The sequence below is a fragment of the Salvelinus sp. IW2-2015 genome, unplaced genomic scaffold (genome assembly GCF_002910315.2).
Source record: "Salvelinus sp. IW2-2015 unplaced genomic scaffold, ASM291031v2 Un_scaffold1436, whole genome shotgun sequence".
Classification (NCBI taxonomy): Eukaryota; Metazoa; Chordata; class Actinopteri; order Salmoniformes; family Salmonidae; genus Salvelinus; species Salvelinus sp. IW2-2015.
In genome coordinates this window covers 27,712-52,893 of record NW_019942906.1, presented here as the reverse complement: position 1 = coordinate 52,893, position 25,182 = coordinate 27,712, and the positions used below count along the sequence as shown (strand labels likewise).

The 25,182-nt window shown below is 41.9% G+C and overlaps 1 pseudogene; it reads right to left on the bottom strand.

Annotated features, from left to right (window-relative positions):
- Nucleotides 1-5,174: 5,174 nt before the first annotated feature.
- The window catches only part of LOC112070829 (fibrillin-2-like), a 44,082-nt pseudogene continuing 24,074 nt past the window's right edge, over nt 5,175-25,182 (bottom strand).

Sequence of the window (25,182 nt, the reverse complement as noted above, 5' to 3'; positions counted from 1 at the left end):
AAAATGAACTGGAATTTTAAAGGACCAAAATTACTATGTCACTCTTAAGTTTCTTTTGTAAAATTTGTTAAGTAGTACGACACCATTGGTGATGCCGCTACACAATTCACTTTCAAACAAATGTTACTTATACTTTAGTTAGTTTTGTCAGTTCCATATAAAATTACATGTAAAAGTATATGTAGATAAAATACAATTTGGTACGGCTAAAAACATACAATTAAGCACCATTTATGAATCAATGCGAGTATTCATCTTCTATATTTTTAGCACCAAACAGAATTCTCTAAAACTATGAGATTTGAAAAAAAGGGTAGGCGGAATGAGGCCAGCTGTGTGGTAAGAACAATATAACAGAAACCTAGGGTAAACGCGAGATAAGCAACCGCAATCAACCTATCAAAACACACACTCCCATCACTTTACAATAGTGGAAACCGCGCTGAAACCATAATAACTTTCCTTTTAGTGTAATAACTCAATAAACTTATTGGACATGAACATTCCCCTAGCTCTCAATACAGATTTCCACCTGTGTAAGAACATTAAATTAAATATATACATAGCAACAAAACTATGTGAAGCACCAAAATGTCCCTAGTATTCACATTAAAGTGCCCGATACATTCTTAGACTCACTGTCTTTCTGCACCATACTATTGCGGAAGATTTCTCTTAAATTAATCATCCAACCCAAAAGTAGAGCATTCTATAAATAGTTAGTCATTTTGTGCATTATAGCATGACTCCATAGGATTAGCGAAAAAAATGATTAAGTGCTAGTCAATTAGACTGTAGTAACACATCGTTATTCTTTTTATTCAAGCATAGGGCTAGTAAATGAAGAACAAAAGATACAGGTTGTGCAAATTCCCTCGCTCTCCTCTAATCGCGACTTCTTATTTGATATTTCACCTCTGAGTTGGCGCTACAAACATTAGGCCCTGTAGCTCTCATATCCAGGATCATTTCTTCTACCATTTAATTATAATATTTTTTATTCTTAATACAACTACTCTATTGTGAGAGCTAACCTGAACACCTGTTCATCTCTTCATTACCCCTCATCGAGTGTGTATGCTCATACAGGTAGACATTACACATCCGTATTGTCCTGTGTTTACATAGAACCCATGCCTTTGCTCGGATACTGGCATGCCTTCGTCCGAAAGTAGTGTTCCATCGCGCATCCAACTAGTACATGACAATACTCGCAATTAGTATATATATAATAAAAGCCGACACCTTTAGTTACTTAGTTACAACCCTCGATGCAGATTTTCGCTTTCAATGATACATCCCACCAGGTACCTAAGTTGATAAGTATAGAATTAGTAATTCGTACGTTTTTAGCACTTTACATGAATTCATAATGGGTCTCAGTAGATACTTTTTTGATTTTCCAGTGTTGATATGCTCCCTAAGTGTGTAGATTACATTTTGAAGACGTCTGGCCAAATGCAGTCCATTTCTGTATGTTTGGTGACTTAACAATCTCCCTCATAGTGGCTCAAGTTTGTAGTACACAGCCCTCATCTCACTACAGAGCCCAATGTTATTTAAAGTTTAGAAATAGGTACAATGTACTGCCGTAGCACTATTCACGCGTAAACGTGCCTAGGTTCGACCCAAAGAATTTACCAAAGTATTGTGGCTAAAAGTAGATTGATAGTTAAAAGAAGCAACAAACCAAGACACACGCAAACTTACAAATGCCAAGGTCAACACTGTTTTATACCCTCCCCTTCAGTAGATGACCACCATTCCTGTAAAGGAAATTTCACAGTTTGTTAAACAATTTAATATTAAACCGGCCACCATTATACGCGATATGTTACTAAGTTAGAGTATTCTCAACCATCCCTTATAAAATTCAAAACATACCTACAAGTATTAATACATTAAAGTGATTCAACACAACAGTCGCAGAGGACCACTAGTAGACACACCGTTCAACAACTTCACCACATTCAGTGGGTAATGTAACCTAAAGTAGATACCTACACATCATTACAAACTCCCCAACAAATACTCTCACTACCATTACACTGCTTGCCAGGTCAGGGGTTTTCACCAACCAGAGCGGGAAGCTCCCTCTTTCAACGGCTACATGTTTACGACTGAAAGAATTATAGAGAATTGCGGTAACACACTAAATTAATGTTATAATGCGATTAAGTAAATTTATTTTCATTCACTTTATTTCATATATTACTCCCATCATTTATTTTTTGTGAAGCTAGTTTTTCAGCACATTTATAATACAACGTTTGGGTATTATTTAATGTAATAGATGATTTCAGAAGATCATACATCAGCATTTGTTTAATACATGTTCGCTCTGATAACACCATTTACTGATTTTCCATTTTTTTATTCTCATTTAGGTCGGGGCTGGGGACGGGGGTAACGTACCTCATAAAGAAACACGCGCCACCCACTTTAAGTTAGCTATTGGCGCTTCTAACCAGTAATTTTTGCTTTATGTCCCTAATCTAAATTTGAGAAAGGCAACTATTCATTACTCTTTCTTCCATACTTTATAAACTGTTTGGAAATCAGTGACTAGTTTCAAATATATGCTTCGCTGTAACCCTACATCTATCTCTACCTCCTTAAACATGATATAACCATGTAATGGATATAACATGTAATGGATATAAACATGATATAACCATGTAATAGATATAACATGTAATGGATATAACCATGTAATGGATATAACCATGTAATAGATATAACCATGTAATGGATATAAACATGATATAACCATGTAATAGATATAACCATGTCATAGATATAAACATGTGATGAGGACAATAGAATTAAACTGAGTTTTAAACTGCAGTAAGACACTGAACAAACAAAAACATAGCAGACATGAATCACATTAAACATGTCATCAGAACATGTCAACAGGTCAGAACAGGTCAACAGGTCAGAACAGGTCATCAGAACATGTCAACAGGTCAGAACAGGTCATCAGAACATGTCAACAGGTCAGAACAGGTCATCAGAACAGGTTAACAGGTCAGAGCAGGTCATCGGAACAGGTCAACAGGTCATCAAAACAGGTCAACAGGTCATCAAAACAGGTCAACAGGTCATCAAAACAGGTCAACAGGTCATCAGAACAGGTCAACAAGTCATAACAGGTCAACAGGTCATCACCATGGAGCAGGACTCAGAGGTAGGTAGATACTTTTGGTGTGTGTGTGTGCCTCTTGCTTCATGGCGTTCATCCCGAAAGTCTGGCCCACACCTCTTTCAAGATCTCTACGTGATGCGTCTTCCTGTGTGCCAAATACGCCAGATATTGTTGTGGGGAGAGGCCAGTGGGAGGCCAGGTGGAGGTCAGAGGGAGGTCAGGTGGAGGCCGGGGGGAGGTCAGGGGAAGGCCAGGGGAAGGTCAGGGGGAGGCCAGGGGGAGGTCAGGGGGAGGCCAGGGGGAGGTCAGGGGGAGGCCAGGGGAAGGTCAGGGGGAGGCCAGGGGGAGGTGCTCATTTGACGGCCACATGGAGATCCAGCACTTGTTACGCCTCTTGTATCCACCGTCGTTGAGCCGACCATGTCAAACCACACTGCTGTCTCATCCATGGCAATGACGTTTAAAAAAAAAATACATTTTAAACCTTTATTTAACTATGGAAGTCAGTTAAGAACAAATTCTTATTTACAATGACGGCCTACCCCGGCCAAAATCTAACCCGGACAATGCTGGGCCAATTGTGCGCCGCCCTATGGGACTCCCAATCACGGCCGGATGTGATACAGGCTGGAATCAAACCAGGGTCAGTAGTGACGCCTCGAGCACTGAGATGCAGTGGCTTAGAACGATGCGCCACTCGGGAGCAGCGGTCTGTTGCCATCTTCTTTGGTTCAATCTTTATGGTACTGAAGTTCATTCATAAACAATTCATTTAGACCCGGCGTTTATCTGAAACAGGCGTTTATTTGAAACAGGCGTGTATCTGCTGAAATGTGTGCCGGTGGCCGGCTATTAAAAGCGTCAGGCGGCTATTTGAGATCTCTGTTTTATGGTATGATGCGATTCAGGAAGCGGCGCGTTTGGCGCTAGTTCCTTCCTCATAGTAGGGCAGAAACGCCTTTTGAAATGTTAATGTGCCTTAATAACAATGGTGAATGTGATAAATGTTAAATTACGCACCTACTTTAGCCAAGTAGAGAGCACTGGGTTATATAGGGAGAAAGACAGGATTATGATTCTCTGAGATAATAGAGGGGGGGGGGGCCCAGCGCCCCTGGTGGGCGGAGTTTGTTTTGCAGGCCCAGCGCCCCTGGTGGGTGGAGTTTGTTAATGCAGGCCAAGCGCCCCTGGTGGGCGGAGTTTGTTTTGCAGGCCCAGCGCCTCTGGTGGGCGGAGTTTGTTAATGCAGCCACTGCGCCCCTGGTGGGCGTAGTTTGTTTTGCAGGCCCAGCGCCNCTGCGCCCCTGGTGGGCGTAGTTTGTTTTGCAGGCCCAGCGCCCCTGGTGGGCGGAGTTTGTTTTGCAGGCCCAGCGCCCCTGGTGGGCGGAGTTTGCATATTTCAGACCATTCCATCTGGGGCACCGGCTCATGCAAAACGACCTGCCCCTATAACAGAACGGGATTCCCCTATAACAGCAAAACGACCTGCCCCTATAACAGAACGGGGGATTCCCTGGTCAGTATATATATCATCTTTGCTATCGCAAAAGTGTTGCTACAGCTCTCAACAACATTGCTGCCCTGAATTTAGCTGGTGCTGTAGACAAAGCCCAGCGGGAGAAAGTTCAAGTAGAAACAACGTTCTATAGGATGAGCCATAATGACTCACGTGCGTATTACATGTGAATTCTTAGASATGGGTGGGGCTAWGGCTTAAGAGGGTGTGAATGATGCTGAATGGTTGTAAACAAAGAAGTGCTCTCTTAGTGTGAAAATCACGGCAAAAATCTTTCAAAGCAGCATAACTTTCCCATGTTTTCTCCAACTACATTGTGTAATACACMGGTTTGAAGCTCTGAGTCTGTACTTTTATCAAACCTAAATACGATAATTTTTTTATGAGCTTAAGCTCACATAGAACTGTGCTGTCACATATTTAGATACTGGTGTTGCCATGCTACGTTCAACAGCACAAATATTATTTTGCAAAGTAAATAGTTCAAGAAATACACCTCTCTGTCACACCTCAAAAAACAACACATTTACTGTAAAAAGATTTACAATTAATAAAACTGGACATCAGTACAAAGATTCACACATATCTATTTGTGAGCAACTGCACGGTAACATGTTAAAAATACGTTCAGTTCAAGAGTACAAAAATACAACAACAAAACACAATGTTATAGATTTGTTTTGACATGAATGTTCAGTCTTTGCATCGATGCAGTAAGTTTATAATCTCTGTGTATACAGTACTGTCATCATTGAGCACCAGTTCAACATTGCTACAGTACATCTATATTGTCTAATGGTGTATTTAAAAACATCCTAAGTAGGGAGCATTTATAATACTGGTAGCAATACTCATACTTACTGTTGATGTAACATTATTACGTAACTGTATTACACATTGTTAGTAGGACATCGCCACAAAAAAAAACTGTGGAACAAAAGGCTATTGCATGTTTGTGTACTTACATGATTCATTGTACCCAATGATGTATATAAATACTATGTATTGGCCAATGAGAGGCTCTGAAGCCATTGCCACCATAGTGGTACTCTTAGAAAAAAAGGTTCTGAACCTTAAAAGAGTTCTTCGGCTGTCCCCATAGGAGAACCATTTGAAGAACCCTTTTTTGCCTCCTATGGGGACAGCCGAAATAACCCTCTTTTAAAAAAAATAAAACGTTTTTCTTCTTCTAAAAGTGTACCGCTCAGAAGGCGCAGTCCTCCGTATGAATGAATGGAATTCTAAAGGACAAAATTACATGCATCTAAGKATTTCTTTGTTGTAGTAGGGACAGTAGCAGTACTTTCAAAAAAATATATACTTTACGGGTTAGTTCAGTTCAGATAATATAATGTAAAAAGTATTGTGATAAGGTGTCTGCAATATAGACATTGATAAATGCGTTTCTATATTTGCCAAAACCTTTAAAACAATGGTGGAGAACAAAGATGGTGGCGCAGTGGCTTMAAAACAACACCCCCTGTGGGTGATCTAGTGTTTATATACATTATTGACTGTACCCCTGTTAGTTTACTCTGTGTAGATATATTTAAACATGTAAACAAAAATGACAAAAAAAATGTCCTGGTTTCTGTGGGCTACTTGCTATTGCTTCTTAGCGAGTATAAAAATCCTCCAACCAAAAGRGACTTACATTTTGAGAACTGATGCCACGGGGGAAATAAAATAAAATCTTTTGAATGGAAGACAATCTCGAAGCAAAACAACAATAAGGTGTTCACCACATCTACTGKCCTTGATTACATATGACCGTACATTACACCTCCAGACAGCTGCATATTTCTTACTGTAAGACACTTCTCTTTGGTCAAACGTTTCAATGAGTGAAGCATCCCTATGTGGGATAGACCCACCTCTTTCTCAATGACTTCCATGATCATTTTCATTCAACATAAACAATATTCTATTAAACCCATATCCTTAACAGCTGATTTAAGAAATTGGATTGATACATGCTTTCATTGGTCACATAGCYTTATCTGTAGAGACTAATAGTTGAGGTAATTGTGCAATATGAACATACATACTCCTGTATATTAGACAAAACATGTGTGTTTCTAACAACTGATGGGTGTTTCTGTAATACACGTAGAGAATACAAATTGAGGGTGTAAAAATGTAAATGACACTTTTTTTGTGTGTCATTTTATTAGATGTGAATTTGACCAATAGTGTACAACTTTGTATTAAATACTAAAATAAATACAAAAAATCAGTTCACAATAATTGAATTACTGATTGTTAATATGTACATATGTAAGCATACACATTTTTTTGATTACTATTATTCTTTATAATGATGTGATTCCATGTGGTGTCCTAAAACATCAGTTTCCCTTTTCGAGGCACCAATCCCATATTGACAATGTTCTACCACGACCAATAGGCCTAGAATACAACATCTTACAGGAGAATGCTATGCCCTGTAATGCTCAATTGAGAAGTTCACAGCCGCAGAGCTGCAATAGTCTGTCGGACCACTACAAAATGAATGTGGGACTGTGGCAGCTCTGCAACAGTCAACTATGAATTGACCAAGAGTGCGTCTAGTCACTAAAATAACCAAGCTGACTTCCATAAAATGGTCAACTGTATTGTAGCAACCCACCATGCTGCAGATGTACTAGTCATGTGTACTTTCAGAGCCTATCGCCAGAACATCACATGCTATTTCCTTACCGTGAACGGACCAACTAAACTATCCAGGTCATTTGAACATCATSTCTTGCTCTTGGTCTTCCACTCGTGTACATGGTCATGGCATGAGGTCACTCACAGCGAGGGAGAACCTGTGAAAGATGTAAAGTCTCCTGTTCATGCTTCGAGTCACTCTCTTTTCCTAGGCTGTGTTTACACAGGCAGCCCAATTCTGATATTTCTTCCACTGAAAGACAAATTAGTGAAAGTTTTTTAATTTTTTTTTTGAATTGGGCTGCCCTAGAGAGATTCTGGACAGTACTTTGAGGTCAAAAACGCAAACAAGAAAAAATGCAAACAAGAAAAAATCCAACATTCCTTCCACATATCATTTGGCTTTAAAATGGTGGTGAACTGAAAAACACCAGTTTGAAGGGAAAACAAGGTGTTTCCCTGTGTTTCCCCCAATCCCACTCCAGCTATTGCAGTCGGATGTGCAGCCTCATGCGCAGGTTCTCCCCCAGTTCCCCCGTGAGGTAGTCTTGGTCCCGGCGGTCCTCCAGCTCTTTGAACTGGGCTTTGCCGTAGAGCGGCAAGCTGGCGATCTCCAGCGTGTACTCCTGCGCTGCCGCCAGTGCTCCCTTCCTCTTGGTGCTGTGCAGGTAGCAGAGGCCGTCACGCTGCTGGATGCGGAACAGGCCTTGCTGGTTACCGCTGGCGATGACGTAGTGCACGTGGCCCACCAAGGGCTTGATGGCGGGCACCAGCTCCAGGATGTGCTCCTTGGGGTTGAGCTGRGACACGTTGAGCAGCAGGGTGACAGGAACTTCCATGTCCAGACTGGCTAGGCTCACCTGGTTGTGTGATGGTGAGACAGACAGGGTGACAACGTGGGGTTACTAACTTACTAAGTAACCATGGACTCTGTCAATGAGAGGCACAGGGTTCCCAGCAAACCGGGAACATTCCCAGAACATTAGATAACCATTAAGTTCTAATTAGTGTCCTTTAACATCCTTTATTTTTGTTTTTTAAATGAAATATCCATGGAATGTTCTAACGTTCACTAAAATGTCRTAAAAAACATCTGTAACAACCACCACAGAACRTTCCCCAAACGTTCTCATTAGGTTATACTCTCATTAGGCAGTAACCCTTCACCTCTCTATATACATACATCTAGAAATCTCCAGAATAGAGAACAGACACTCCAAAAGATCCATGTTACTGCTACTGTTTGAAGTGTCAATGCTCCCAATATACTGTACCTCTATGGGTTGCGTTCCGTTGGCGTCGCGCCTCTTGCGGCCGTGCTTCTTGGGGTAGTCGTTGATCTTACACTCGTAGCAGGTCTCTGGGGAGAGAGTGTTGTCTTCTATCTCTGGCCCCTCATACTGGCCCTTCCCAAAGCCCAAGCCTGACACACAGTGACTGAACAACACACAGGCACGCACACAGAGACACACAGCCAGACAGGCACGCACACAGAGACACACAGCCAGACAGGCACGCACACAGACGAGCATGACAGAGTGCTTGACAGTGAGTAGACAACTTCTTCATAACAACAATGGAAATCCTTCTGAAAACTACCCATGAAATTATAAATGAAACATAACAGTCAGGTGTGCTAGTGCTGGTGTAGAACAAATATTTGCAGAAATCCCTGAGAAACAGATTGGGAAACACAAGTCAAAAGCTAAGCTGTTCCTGAGGGGCCCGTCTCAATAAGTGTTTCTAAGGGCCCTGACCCAATCCCATCCCCTCCTTACGGACGGACTGGGACCAGAAATCGTCCCTGGCATGTCTAAAACACGGCTCATTTTTTCCCTTGATGCCCTCATTATAATCCAAATAATGATAATTCTGCTCTAAAATCCCARTTTAGACCCACTGGGCTAAAGATGAACCAGCCATCTGGCATTTGGCAGAATGCCTCCTTTTTTATTTGTTGGGGGGGATAGATCAGCTTTAATATTGCAGATTGTAGCTTCCATCAATGTAATCGCCTGCATCATTTCCAATCCGCCATATATTTTGGGGTAAATTCAGTACCAGTCAAATTTTGGACACACCTAATCATTCCAGGATTTTTATTTAAGTTTACTATTTTCTACATTGTAGAATAATAGTGAAGACGTCAAAACTATGAAATAACACATATGTAATCATGTAGTAACCAAAAAAGTGATAAACAAATCTAAATATATTTTAGATTTGAGATTCTTCAAAGTAGCCACCCTTTGCCTTAACAGCTTTGCACACTCTTGGCATTTTCTCAACCAGCTTCATGAGGTAGTCACCTGGAATGCATTTCAATTAACAGGTGTGCCTTGTTAAAGGTTAATTTGTGGAATTTCTTTCGTCTTAATGCGTTTGAGCCAATCAGTTGTGTTGTTACAAGGTAGGGGTGGTATACAGAAGATAGCCCTAATTGGTAAAATGGCAAGAACAACTCAAATAAGCAAAGAGAAAAGACAGTCCATCTTTACTTTAAGACAATCCAGAAAATGTCAAGAACTTTTAAAGTTTCTTTAAGTGCAGTCGCAAAAACCATTAAGCGCTATGATGAAACTGGCTCTTATGAGGACCGCAACAGGAAAGGAAGACCCAGCGTTATCTCTGCTGCAGAGGTTAAGTTCATTAAAGTTACCAGCCTCAGAAATTGCAGCCCAAATAAATGCTTCAGAGAGTTCAAGTAACAGACATATTTAAACATCTACTGTTCAAAGGAGACTGTGTGAATCTGGCCTTCATGGTCGAATTGCTGCAAAGAAACCACTACTAAAGGACACCAATAAGAAGAAGAGACTTGCTTGGGCCAAGAAACACGAGCAATGGACATTAGACCGGTGGAAATCTGTCCTTTGGTCTGATGAGTTAAAATTTGAGATTTTGTTTCCAACTGCCGTAGCTCTGAGACGCAGAGTAGGTGAATGGATGATCTCCGCATATGTGGTTCCCACCGTGAAGCATGGAGGAGGAGGTGTGATGGTGTGGGGGTGCTTTGCTGGTGACACTGTTGAGGATTTATTTAGAATTCAAGGCACACTTAACCAGCATAGCTACCATAGCATTATGCAGCGATATGCCATCCCATCTGGTTTGGGCTTAGTGGGACTATCATTTATTTTCAACAGGACAATGACTCAACACACCTCCAGGTTGTGTAAGGGCTATTTTACCAAGAAGGAGTGTGATGGAGTGTCTCATCAGATGACCTGGCCTCAGCAATCACCCGACCTCAACCCAATTGAGATGGTTTGGGATGAGTTGGACCGCAGAGTGAAGGGAAAAGAAGCCAACCAAGTGCTCAGCATATGTGGGAACTCCTTCAAGACTGTTGGAAAAGCATTCCAGGTGAAGCTGGTTGACAGAATGCCAAGAGTGTGCAAAGCTGTCATCAAGGCAAAGGGTGGCTATTTGAAGAATMTCATATCTTTAGATTTGTTTAACACTTTTTTGGTTACTACATAATTCCATATGTGTTATTTCATATTTTTGATGTCTTCACTATTATTATACAATTTAGAATAGTAAAAATAAAGACAAACCCTTGAATGAGTAGGTGTGTCCAAACTTTTGACTGGTACTGTATATATATTTTTTAAATATATATATTTTCCCCTAACCCTGCCACACCTCCCCTAATTTGAGTAAAMTAATAGACAACAACACTTAGGCTTCTACTTCCAGCTTATACATACTATATACATKTTACAGACACATTTCACATTAGTTATCTTTTGTTTATTTTTAGTCCCATCCTTCAGCTACCCTCAACTACCCTCAACCCCTCCCATCTATCTTTGAACACCATTCTATTTGCCATATATTTTTCTGTGATGTGGTGTTTCACAAAAAGTACTGAACCTTTCTATTCTCATAATTTCTACAGATTGTAAATTAAAGATACATTTTTTTGCTAAGGGCATTATTATATAATTGATAGATTGATTATGACTTTTCAAATCACCCAGCAGTGCTATTTGCAGAGTTCGCTCCAGGTCCCTGCCTCCTTACCCTTGGCCCATGCGGAAATAGCCCAGCGGGCAACCACACAGGTAGCCTCCCTCTGTGTTCGAGCAGCCGTAGTTACAGGGGTTCTTGTTGGAGCACTCGTTGACATCCTGACAGCTGCTGCTGAATGGGTCGAAGCTGTAGCCTGAGGGGCAGGCGCACTTGAAGCTGCCTAGCGTGTTGTAACAGGAGGCCGATCCACAGCTGCCCGGGTTGGAGCACTCGTTCTCATCTGAGAGAGGAGAGGAGGCGGTAGAGGAGTTAAGAGAGGAAGWGTAGGAGAAATGTTTGACTTGTTATTGAGGTCATCAAGGACATAGAATGATTGAAACACCTTGCTGTGACCCACACCCCAGGGTTAAAGCAGCGTTGGAAAATACACCTAAAGCTGAAAAGTCTGAATCTAGGAGACACTGCGTTTGCTTTTTGACAGTGGATCACAATTAATCTATAGAACATTAGAACGCTACTGTACTAATATCAACGTTCTGGAACCCATTGGAACCCATTCTGGAACCMACCCTTTCTCTCGATGTCCAGCAGGTGGCAATGTGGTTCTGTTTACTAGACCTGTAAATGSTAGGTACTCCAATATGTTTTCAAAACATGCAGTAAGTAGTTGAAAGTACCCTTCTGCCAATGCACATACAGCACTTTTACATCATTTTCTGTGTTAATGAATTTCACCAAACAACAGAATCTTAATGATCTAAATAACCTTTGGTTTATCTTAACTCTGTGCTGAATCCTAACTTGTCCCATTGACAACAATGCATTACTAAGTGAAAATACGACTTAAGTAGAAGTTAAGAATTACCCCGACTTAAGTAGAAATTAGGTATCGCCCCCAACAGACAAGATGATAACGCATCTAACAGAGAATGCTAATTTACAATGATTAAGAAATATAATACTCCCGTCCTCTACTGTACAACTCATTTTACGAGCACACAAACCAAAAAAACTATGATATATTAAATGGCTATTAACCTTTTACTGAGTGGGTTAAATCAGGGTCACACAGAGTGCTTCTTGGTAGTCTTAAACAAATCTACTTTGAAACAAAAGTATACACCTCACACACATGGTTATGGGCTGAAAGAAAAGAAGACACCTGTACCATGTCAGATATACAGTTGAAATGTATTACATTTTGAGTTTGCATCCCAATATTACACTTTATATACATMACAGAAGACTGAAAAATAACAAAACAGTTTGACATAGAAACACCGGATTTTGGTCGTTTAAAAATAAATAAATAATGTATTAATGATGAAATKATGAAAAATATGAATAACATTTCACCAAAGAGGGTGATTTGGGTCCTTGACTGCAGRAAAGGGCTACAAAGCTTGTGATGGACACTTTAATGACGCCCAGCGAAGTAAAAACCAACGCACGGATTTAATTAATGGCCAGGTTGCAAACATATAACGCAAAACAAGTCTTAACTCAACCGTCAATAGAAGTCAGTAGCCTTGCACAAGTCTTGGCTTGTGTGACCCAGAACAGCTCATGGGAGCAGGAGCATATTTCCTGTTTCTGTAGCGTGAGGCAGCTTGATATACTAGTACACCCCCTGGACAGGACGCTACTCCATCACAGTGCYTTACCCCCAATCTATCTTCTTAAAGCTCATCGGCTCCCATTTTTACAGWCTTTGGTATGACTCTGCTGGGGATCGAACTCCCAACCTTCCAATCTCTGTGTGCAGTTTGAAGGAAGTTGCTAAATCGCATTAGAGCAATGGCTAACTAGCGTTAGAGCAATGGCTAACTAGCGTTAGAGCAATGGCTAACTAGCGTTAGAGCAATGGCTAACTAGCGTTAGAGCAATGGAAGTCTACTGGAACTGCTTGTATGCTAGTTGTTGCGGTAGACTTCCAGTCATTGCTTTAACACAAGTTTTCGATGGCTCGCGAAGCTAACTGTAACTTCCTTCAAAGTGCACGCAGACACATACAAATGGTATCCACGAGTTCATCTGACTCTGGGGAAGTAGAAAAATGGCTTAATTGCCAAAAATCTGCACTTTCCCTTTCAACTCATGTAGTTATCATCAGTGTCCCAAAGTAGCGCCCTATGTGTGTGTGTGTGTGTGTGTGTGTGTGGCACTCACCCACACACTGGTTCCACTGGTAGTGCTGCGTGTAGCCCTGAGGGCAGTTACAACGGTAGCCGCCCAGCATGTTCTGGCAGCCATGTTGGCACCTGTCGTTACTGTCACACTCGTTCACGTCTGATGGTCAAACGGCAGAAGAACACATATGCATTAGTCCATCGTCATCTTCACCGTCTTAATAATCATCGTCACTTTCCTAATCTTCATCATTACCATCTTCCTAATTCTTATTCATTATCATCATCATCATGGTTACATTGCAGATTCGGATTGGAACATTAAGCTACTGTACAATGCAGTATGATGCAATTGTGAAACAACTCTGCACCCACTGCAAGTTTCCTGCACCAGCTCCTCTAAAATATATATATATGAGCTTGAAATCTACATTAGTGTATTTTAATTGTGTTTACACCCAAAATGCTAGGAGAACAAATCTGCCTTTAGCTGCCTAGTTGTATGGATTCCCTTGGTGTGTATAATTGATCCTTCATAATGAATTGGCAGGTTGACTCGGTATCTGTATCTAATACACACTCCTATAGATGTGGGGAAATGGCCTATTTAAGCCGAATGCTTTTCATTTAGTCAAACAAAAATCATATCCATTCATCCCCACTGCTTTCGAGTAAMGCAAACCAGGTCAACTTTAGCTCAWAACAGAGGATAACAACGGTCCACCTGGGATTTGAGCTTTTACAGAGTCCATGGCACAAACCAACCCACTGCCCTGAATTCTCTCCCAGTACTGTACTTACAGTCAACCCGTACCAAACTATTCTTCGTTAGGTTTTGAAAGTGAATTATTTTGTTTGTAGAGCGATGGCGCAGAGTCCATTTAGATAGTGCCAGTAGGACTTGTAGTTTTGGGCATTGCTACTCTGTGGAGACTTCAATAAAAAGGAGAGTTGGCGAAAGGTTTGAGGCCTTGAAATAGCAGTCAGCCAAATGCTGTTAGAGAGGACAGTCAAGTAGGCCTTGATTTCCTACGCTTTTACAACAGTATATTGTAACTAAAATATATTTTCATCTTTAATTTCATTGTTTCTTTCTTTTATTGTTTATGTCTTTTTTTCTCTCCATATGTTGCTTCTGACAATACAGGTGGAAAAACTACCACCAAACTGCCAAAAACATTTTGTATACCGGGGGTTTATGTCTGCCACTGAGGTTCAATCCCACAGTTCTACCAATCATATATGCTGAAGATACAGATTTCACCACTAGCTCACCAAAACCATCGGGGACATGTTGATCGGGGACATCATATCTTCAGGTTTTAGGGAGGTGAGGCAACTATGCAATGCAAACTTAGCCATCAGGTTACATACAGTGAGATGATGATATGGTAATGATATGTTAAAAATATTGAACAATTCCTTATGATTGTTCAATGATGATAATTCTATATATTTTTTATTTAACTAGGCAAGTCAGTTAAGAACAAATTCTTATTTACAATGACGGCCTAGGAACAGTGGGTTAACTGCCTTGTTCAGGGGCAGAATGACAGATCTTTACCTTGTCAGCTCAGAGATTCGATCTAGCAACCTTTCGATTACTGGCCCAACGCTCTAACCACTAGGCTACCTGTCGCCCCGATTTATTGAAACAAAAAGCATAATTCATATGACGTGTGTCATGTGGATGTTTCCCGTAAGAAATGGAATGAAGAAAGGGGGGGAAAAAACTAAAATTGTAGCTACCATCACAGTGCAGTCCGGTGCCGTCCAGTTCGTARCCMCKCTGGCACTCACAGTTGAAGCTGCCRGGGGAGTTCTGACAGATGCCCTTGGTGCCACACAGGGAGGGTTCCCCGACACACTCATTATTATCTGACAGAGAGAGCATTGCATTTATGTAGTTTTGTATTTTACCCGAGTTGTGTTCATTGGGCACCAAACGGGGGGAAAACTGACTGAAACAGGGAGGGTCTTTGTTGAACTTGTCCAATAAGAAATGGTCATTTTTTGTTTTCCGTTTTAAAGGGTGTGCCCTACTGAACATAACCCTGGTACAATTTAGTGTAAGATCACATATGAAACAAAAACAGTTGATTGAATTAAGGCGTTATGCTTATAGCTGCAGTAGCCTAATTTAAAACATTAACACGGACGTTACAGACTTATTGCCTTACCTATGCATGCAGTGTGGTGCTGGGTGAAGCCAGGGGGACACTTGCAGGTGAATCCACCCACGGTGTTGACACACATGAACTGACAGTTGTGCCTCTTGGTCTGGCACTCGTCCAAATCTAACCGGACATACGCACACGCACACGCACACGCACACGCACACACACACACACACACACACACACACACACACACAGTAAACGCTCAGATCTCAGATCACACACAAAACATTATTCCCTGTTATTATACAACATTCAATTACTTTATGTTGACCCCTTTTCAATGGACAGAGCCACTATGCTGCGATTAATTTCATTCCAGCACTGTTCATGACTCCTTCAACCAGTGTATTCAGTCACTGTAATTTAGGTCTGTCATCACGTTGTGATACAGGACGATCGACTCTACAGAAATGACTGGCTTTTGAGCATCATCTGTCCTCTCATTATTCTGTTCCTATAGTGTGGACAGCACTCACTAATCACTCACTAATAATGAAGAGATCACTTTAGCTAGCTGGTAAAAATCTAATAACATCTAAGTTTATTGGTCGCATACACAGTTCAGCAGGTACTGTTGAAATTAAGTTGATAGATGTTGGGTTTGAGCTGTAAAACTTCTAACCTGGTCCTAGATCTGTTGTGTCAAGATGTGACAATGACCATAGACGTTTGCAGCACAGCACACTCAGATCTAGGACCAGGCTATAATACCGCTAAGTAACCCTATCCAATCTAGAAATCCAGCAGATAGCCATCGAGCTAAAAAAAAAAAATAGACTGTTGCTTTGCATCATGGGAGCTGTAGTTTCCCTGTACCTTTGCAGGTCCTGCCGTCCTCTTGGAGCACGTAACCACGGGGACAGGAGCAAGTGTAACTTCCCTCTGTGTTCTTACAGATGAAATTACACGGCTTGGGGGACATGACACACTCATCCAGATCTGACAGGAAGAGAACACAGAGGAGGGGGTTATTGAGTGCCTTGTTGTAATCATTTATCTATGATCTGATAGGTGAAAGGGGAAATGGTAAAAATTAGTGACAACTTCAAAGAAGCAAGGAGAGAACGATGCATTTTTCATGTATCCCAACACAGCCTTGGTATTGGAGTGGAATTTTGCTCCAGCCCTGCACTAAATCGCTGATACAACAAATCATAGATTTGGTTGCATTCACAATGGGCTTCAATCACAACCACTCACCAGGTTTCACAACAAGTTACAATGGGCTTCAAACACAACCACTCACCAGGTTTCACAACAAGTTACAATGACCTTTAATCACAACCACTCACCAGGTTTCACAACAAGTTACAATGGGCTTCAATCACAACCACTCACCAGGTTTCACAACAAGTCACAATGGGCTTCAATCACAACCACTGTCCAGGTTTCACAACAGTTACAATGACCATTAATCACAACTACTCACCAGGTATCAGGGTCAGTCTGTTATATCTGGAGTATTTCTCCTGTTTTATCCAGAGTCCTGTGTGAATTTAAGTATGCTCTCTCTAATTCTCTCTTTCTCTCTTTCTTTCTCTCTCTCGGAGGACCTGAGCCCTAGGACACATGCCTCAGGAACTACTGGGCATGATGACATCCTTGCTGTCCCAGTCCACCTGGGCCGTGCTGCTGCTCCAGTTTCAACGTTCTGCCTGCGGCTTTGGAACCCTGACCTGTTACCGGACGTGCTACCTGCTCCAGACCTGCTGTTTTCAACTCTCTAGAGGCAGCAGGAGCGGTAATATATCTCAATGATCGGCATGTATGAACCAACTGACATTTACTCCGAGGTGCTGACCTGTTGCACCCTCGACAACTACTGTTGATTATTATTATTTGAACTGAGTGGTCATTTAGAACATTTGAACATCTTGGCCATGTTCTTTAATATCTCCACCCGGCACAGCAGAAGAGGACTAGCCACCCCTCAATGCCTGGTTCCTCTCTAGGTTTCTTCCTAGGTTTTGGCCTTTCTAGGGAGTTTTTCCTAGCCACCGTGCTTCTACACCTGCAATGCTTGCTGTTTGGGGTTTTAGGCTGGGTTTCTGTACAGCACTTTGAGATATCAGCTGATGTAAGTATGGGCTATATAAATCAAATTGATTTGATCTCAATCACAACCACTCACCAGGTTTTAAACCGACTCCATGTCGCATCATTATACTGTTCTGACCAATAGAAGTGTAACAGTGGAATGTGCCTTACCCACGCAGCCGTTCCAGTGTGGTGCGGTAGCCCATTTGCAGTGGCAGCGGTAGGATCCCATGGTGTTGATGCAGCGTCCATTCTTACACGTGTCAGGGATTACTTTACACTCGTCTTATCTGTAGGACAAAAGACAGAGAGCACAGACATTCAGAGAGACGACCATTAGAGAAGACTGCCCATTCGAAGAAGCGGACTAGACGAAGACGCCATTCGAGAAGACATGCCCATTCAGAGAGACGGGACCATTCAGAGAAGACGGGACCTTCAGAGAAGGGGACCATTCAGAGAAGACGGGCCATCAGAGAAGACGGACCATCAGAGAAGACGGGACCTTCAGAGAAGCGGGCCTCAGAAGACGGGACCATTCAGAGAGACGGACCATTCAGAGAAGACTGGACCATTCAGAGAAGACCAGTACCATTCAGAGAAGACAGGACCATTCGAGAAGACGGGCTTAAGAAGAAACGGGACCATTCATCATTCAGAGAAGACGACCTGTCAGGAGACGTGACCATTCAGAGAAGGACGGGACCATTCAGAGAAGACGGGACCATTCAGAGAAGCACATGTCCATTCAGAGAAGGACGAAGTACCATCAGAGAAGACAGTACCTTCAGAGAAGACAGTACCATTCCGAAGAAGACAGCCATTCAGAGAAGACATGTCATTCAGAGAAGACGACATTCCAGAGAGACGACATCCATTCAGAGAAGACATGCCATTCGAGAGATCGGGACCATTCAGACGAGAAGACGGACATTCAGAGAAGACGGGACCTATTCAGAGAAGACGGACATACAGAGAAACGGACCATTCAGAGAAGAGCATAATCAAGAGCCCAGAGGACCATCAGAGAAGACGGAACCATTCAGAGAAGACATAGCCATTCAGGAGAGACTGCCCATCAGAGAGCCGAGACATTCCAGACGAGACGACCATTCAAGAAGCTTTCCAAGACATGCCTTCAGAGAAGACGGGACCATTCAGAGAAGACGGGACCATCAGAGAAGACGGGACCATTCAGAGAGACAGCCATTCAGAGAAGACATGGCCATCAGGAGACCGGCCTTCAGAGGAAGACGGGACCATTCAGGAAGAGAGGGACATCGAGAAGACATGTCTTCAGAGAAGACATGCATGCCAACATTCAGAGAAGACATGTCATTTCAGAGAGACATGTCCATTCAGAGGACTGGAAGACCATTTCACGAAGAAGACGGATACCAGTGTCATTCGGCAAGACGGGACCAATCACGAAAGACAACCAACGGAGCGCCCATCAGGTCCAGGACGGAATGAGAGCGGTACCATAGAAGAGGACTTAGGGCATCCGATTCAGAGAAGGCACCGGCCAATTCACGAGAAGACGGTACCATTCAGAAGAAGGACTGTGACCTTCAGAGAAGACGGACCATTCAAGACACCATTCAGAGCGAGGACATTGAGATAGGGGCACATTCAAGAGAGACGGACCATCGAGCGACCGTCAAGAGACAGACAATCGGAGACCCACATTTCAGAGAAGACGGGACCCATTCAGAGAAGACGGGACCATTAGAGAGACGGCCCAGGAAGCATCCCAGTCAGAGAAGACATGCCCATTCCAAGAGAGGGACGATTCCCTAGAGAAGACGGACCATTCAGAGAAGACAGGACCATTCAGAGAAGACGGGACCATTCAGAGAAGACGTGACCATTCAGAGAAGACGAGACCATTCAGAGAAGACGAGACCATTCAGCATTCAGCTGAATAACAAATATACCCATAGTGTAAAGCAGGGGTTGACAATTAGATTCAGCCACGGGTGATTATTTTCTGAGTGGATGGTCATGGGGCCGAAACATCATTCTAATCATTTGTACACTGCAAATTGAGTGGAAGTAAGCCCAAACAGATATTGTTTTTGACAATAACATAATAATTTCATACCTTGATTACATTGAGACATGATCACCTCTATTGATTTGTGGTAATACTTGGGAACAGATTTCCCAAATCAAAACCATTTAGAAAGATTTTTTATTTTTTTTTCACTGAAAATGTTGAGTGGCCATCGTCTATAGGGTTAATTTAATTGGCTTGTTCAGTGTCCCATGTATAATTTCTTCCTGTTTTCTGATTACTAATCTTGATTAAATTCAAGGGTTTGTTAGATTTGCTAGGTTTACTCTTGCATTCTTAGTGGACAACCTGAGAGAAAAAAACTAGTATGAATTACAAGTTGACACTCTTGGAGATCTCCTAAAAATAACACTGAAGCACTTGTCCTGACCTCTCGCCTAGGGCTAGGTGACATTCCTTTCACTGGATCATTCCTTGGACTTATATGTGGTAATTGCTACATCTTGTCTTTTGAATGTTCGGGCGGGCATTTTGCCATATCGCTTACACCTATCCAATCATTTCAGATCTACACTAGTGCCTAGGGGCAAGGGAATAATGGCCTATTTGGAATTATTTAAAAAGCCTAGAAGAAACTCTAGACGACCTGACCCGAAAGCCATATATATTTCACCTGTATCTCAAGCCTTATCATCAAGGCACTTCTCCCTACAGGCACGTCCACTGTTCAACCCTTTTCATCCAAACCCGTTGATCTCTCACCCATGCCGTCGGTGGCGTACCCCGGGCCGTGGGGACAGAGCTTCCTGTAGCCTGCCGTGCCAGCCAGGGGACAGAGCTCACACTGGTTACCCCAGCCGCGGCCTCCGTCACAGCAGCACTGGGACTTGGTGGTGGGGGTCCGGCTGCTGGAAGACATCTGGCACATAGTCATGAGCACCTCGGTAAAGCAGAAGCCCTCCCTGTAGTCTAGAGAGAGGGGCAGAACAGACCATATGTGTCTATACACTGAGTGTACAAAACATTAAGAACACCTGCTCTTTCCATGACATAGACTGACCAGGTGAAAGCTATGATCCCTTATTGATGGCACTTGTTAAATCCATTGAATGAGTCTCGATGAAGGAGCGGAGACAGGTTAAAGAATGATTTTTATGGCTTGAGACAATTGAAACATAGATTGTGTATGTGTGCCATTCAGAGGGTGAATGGGCAAGATAAAATATTTAAGTGCCTTTGAACAGGGTATGGTAGCACTGTAGGTGCCAGGCGCACCGGTATGAGTGTGTCAAGAACTGCAACGTTGCTGAGTTTTTCCACGCTCAACAGTTTCCTGTGTGTATCAAGAATGGTCCACCACCCAAAGCATTGTAGTCAACATGGGCCAGCATCCCTGTGGAACACATTTGACACCTTGTAGTCTATGCCCTGACGAATTGAGGCTGTTGTGAGAGCAAGGGGGGGGGGGGGGGGGGCTTGCAACTCAATCTTAATGTTTTGTACACTCAGTGAATATACTCTAAAACAAATCAAATTGTATTGGTCACATACACATGGTTAGCAGATATTTATGCGATTGTAGTGAAATGCTAATTTACTCTAGATATATATTTTGGGGCATTTTTTTTACTTTATTGAGGCAGTTATCAAATGTATCAAATGTATTTATAAATCCCTTCTTACATCAGCTGATGTCACAAAGGGCTGTACAGAAACCCAGCCTAAAACCCCAAACAGCAAGTAATGCAGGTGTTATGAAACCGAGGGGGAGACAGATACGTGGGAGAGACGGAAGGGACGTTGTGGGGCTTGAAGCCTGTTCTCCGGTGGGGGGAAGAATATGGTTAGAGTAACCGTGAGCGTTGCCGCTAGAACACAGGCTCTATACAGAACAGACAGACATTTAAACAAGTCATTCAACACATTACAACATGAAAAAAAAAGAACAGGCGGTTTGTAAGACGTTTTTAAATCTCTTATTTTTTCCCATTTCCATTTAAAAAAAATAACGGACATTTATACAGGAGAGGAAATGTAACCGTCCAGATGTAGCACAGTTGTAACAAAAAGAAGAAGACTACGGTCTGCTCTAGTTGTTACTCAACTGTCATTTTTAATTTGGCAAGTGGTCGGGAGAAAAAGCTGTTGTATCACTAACTAAATACACGACTTCTAGCTAATTTTAGACATATACTGTACAGAAGATATTCCTAACACTGACTGTCAGACACACACACACCCACAGTGTGTTCCGGAGGAGTGTGTATGATTCTTACCGAGACACTGTGTCCGTGTAGAGTCAGACTCATAGCCGCCTCCACACTCACATATGTAGCTGCCTATAGTGTTGATACAACGACCATTCTCACAGATCCCCGGCTTGCTACGACACTCATTCTCATCTGAATGGAGAAAGAGAGAGAGAGACAGAAAGACAGTGGGAGGGATAAAAGGGAGGTAAGAATGTGATGGAGAGAGAGAGAGTAAAAGATGAAGGGGTAGAGAGAGAAAGACAAATAGAAAGTTAAAGATGCAGTAGAAGGAGGGGCGATATATGTTTAAAATCAAACTTGCATCTCCCCCCAAAAATATGCAATCTCACATCCCACTAGGCAAAAACTGGTTGAATTAACATTGTTCCCACATTATTTCAGCCCCAAAAAATCTATGCGATGGCGTTGAATCAATGTGGAAAACTGATTAGATATGCAACATTTTTTACCCAACTTTTAACCTAAATCCAATGACATTGATTTTACATTTAATTCACGTTAGTTGAAAACTCAACCGAATGTAAATCAAAACTAAACGTTGATCTGACGTCGGTGTCCAGTGGGATCCGTCTTGAACAGTTCTATCAATGACCACAGTGAAATGATAACGCATCACTGTTGAACAGTTCTATCAATGACCACAGTGAAATGATAACGCATCACTGTTGAACATTCCTTATCAATGACCAAGTGAAATGATAACGCATCACTGTTGAACAGTTCTATCAATGACCACAGTGAAATGAAAACGCATCACTGTTGAACAGTTCTATCAATGACCACAGTGAAATGATAACGCATCACTGTTGAACAGTTCTATCAATGAACCACAGTGAAATGATAACCATCACTGTTGAACAGTTCCTATCAATGACCACAGTGAAAATGATAACACATCACTGTTGAACAGTTCTATCAATGACCACAGTGAAATGATAACACATCACTGTTGAACAGTTCTATCAATGTACTGTAGACCCTTTCCTCACCCTCGCACACTTCGTTGTCCAGGCGCCGCACCATCCCCGGCGGGCACACACACATGAAGGTGCCGATGAGGTTCTTGCAGGTCATGCCTCTGGACTCACAGTCGTGGAGCCCCTCGGAACACTCATCCAGATCTGAGGAAACGATAGCATGGTATTTTTGTATGAAAGAAAGATGTTCTTTAGTGAGTATGAACGATTTCTCCGCTTTGTCTGTAGACTTAATGTTCATCCAAAATTTCAAATGTACCTCATGTTATAGAGTGCCTTCAGAAACGATTCACGCCCAATGGGCTCTATTTTCGGCTGGCGTTAAGACGGAGCTAGTGTCAAACGCACGGTAGTTTGTCATTTCGTCATGTAAAAACTGCCACACTGGCATTTTGCAGCCATAACGCCAGGTTTGGCAATTTACCGGTCTTATATCAGCTGGCTTGAGCTCACATGGGCGAGGTGGAAATATTTGAGGTGTGACCTTAAAAACATGATCCAAAGTGCTAATTTCCAGCAGTGCTGACGGGGATATTTAAGACCAACCAAAAAGCTGGTTTTAGCAGTAACTCAGATGGTTATATCATGAATTTTGACAGTGGTAACGTAGCCTATCCAGCCGTGACACACACTGCCCATATGAACATGAGAGTTACCTAACGTGCTTTTGGTGTCTGTATACTTCCTATTTAGATATAATTAAAAAACGAATGTTTTTTAAATTTGATTAAAAACCAAGCATTGCCTCCCCTCCTCTCAATTAAGGCGTTTCTTTGTCTGCCCAATGCAATCGCGATTTAGTCAAGACTTTCGATAAAGGGTTTGGCTTGGAAAATAAATCTTAATCACTAAAGCTTTATTAAAATATCAACGTTTAAGTGGAGTAAACCAGTGAGCTAACATTCCCTTTTAATCTAAGCATTGTAGACAGGCCCACATTATTTTAGCCATGSAGATCCCATTTTGGACATGCRTAAAACCCCTTCCATGATTGTACAGTAGGCTACGTGCCCATCATGAAACGAGAGATGAGTAYCTCGGTGAATACTGGTGAACCTTGTATTTAGAAGTTATCTGTCACCTGTAAAAAATGTATTGTTTTCCGTTTCATATGTTAAAAACTCAAGCCCTCCCTTACGCATTATATTATCAAAGGCTGGTTCAACAGCAATGCGTCTTATTAATCCTGGAGGTTTTATGATCTCCTTACATTTTACTTGTTGTTTAAAAAATATTTTAATATATTWAAAAAATTTCATCTCAGTTTATTACAACCGAACTTATTAGAGTGATTCACGTGGCGTGCTTTTGCGATGCAACTTCTGGAGATGTGAGAACGCGATTTTATCTGTAAGATGGTTCCGATTATGTTCATAAAACACAGGCCTATTAGAAAGCAGTAAAACGGTGAGTGGGACATTCTCCCTTTGTATTTATATGGGATCTTTGTCCAGCTACTGTGAAAGGTTTGGATGTGTGTAAAACCCTCCATAATCTGCGTTGTTTTATTATATATTATATGCCCACGGGGAGAAATGATGGTGAAACAAGTGGTTGTTTTGTATATAGTTCTAAGTATTGTGAGGTGACCTCAACTTTTTTGGGGGGTATTATCTGGGGGATGTGAAATCAGTTGTGGAGGCTGAAAGGACACAATGTGATGACTCTATTATAGTTGAAGAGGTCATTTGTTCTAAATGAACACCWTACAAAGAATACGTCTCCTTGGGACTGATGACACATGCAGTACCGGTCAAAAGTGTGGACACACCTACTCATTCAAGGGTTTTTCTTTATTTGTACTATTTTCTACATTGTAGAATAATAGTGAAGACATCAAACATTGAAATAACCCATTATGGAATCATGTAGTAACCAAAAAAAGGTCTTTGTATAATCTGTCATTTGTTGTATCCACTAGCATATGTTATCATTGTCTGTTGGTATACTTCTTGTATGTATACTGGTGTTTCTGCAATAAAATACATGTAAAAAATAACAATACAAAAATAAAGAAGGACAAAGATATTTAAAAAAAATACCTATATACAAGGAGTACCAGTATCAAGTCAATGTGCAGGGGTACGAAGTAGTGGAGGTAACTGAGGTAATATGTACATGTAGAAAAGCGACTAGGCAATCAGGATAGATAATAAACAGAGTAGCAGCAGCGTTTGTGAAGAGTGTGAAGGGTGTGTAAGCGTGTCCGTCCGTGTGTGTGTGTTTTGGGAGTTAGCGTGACTCGTCATTTGGTTGAACTATCCCTTCAGGGTCA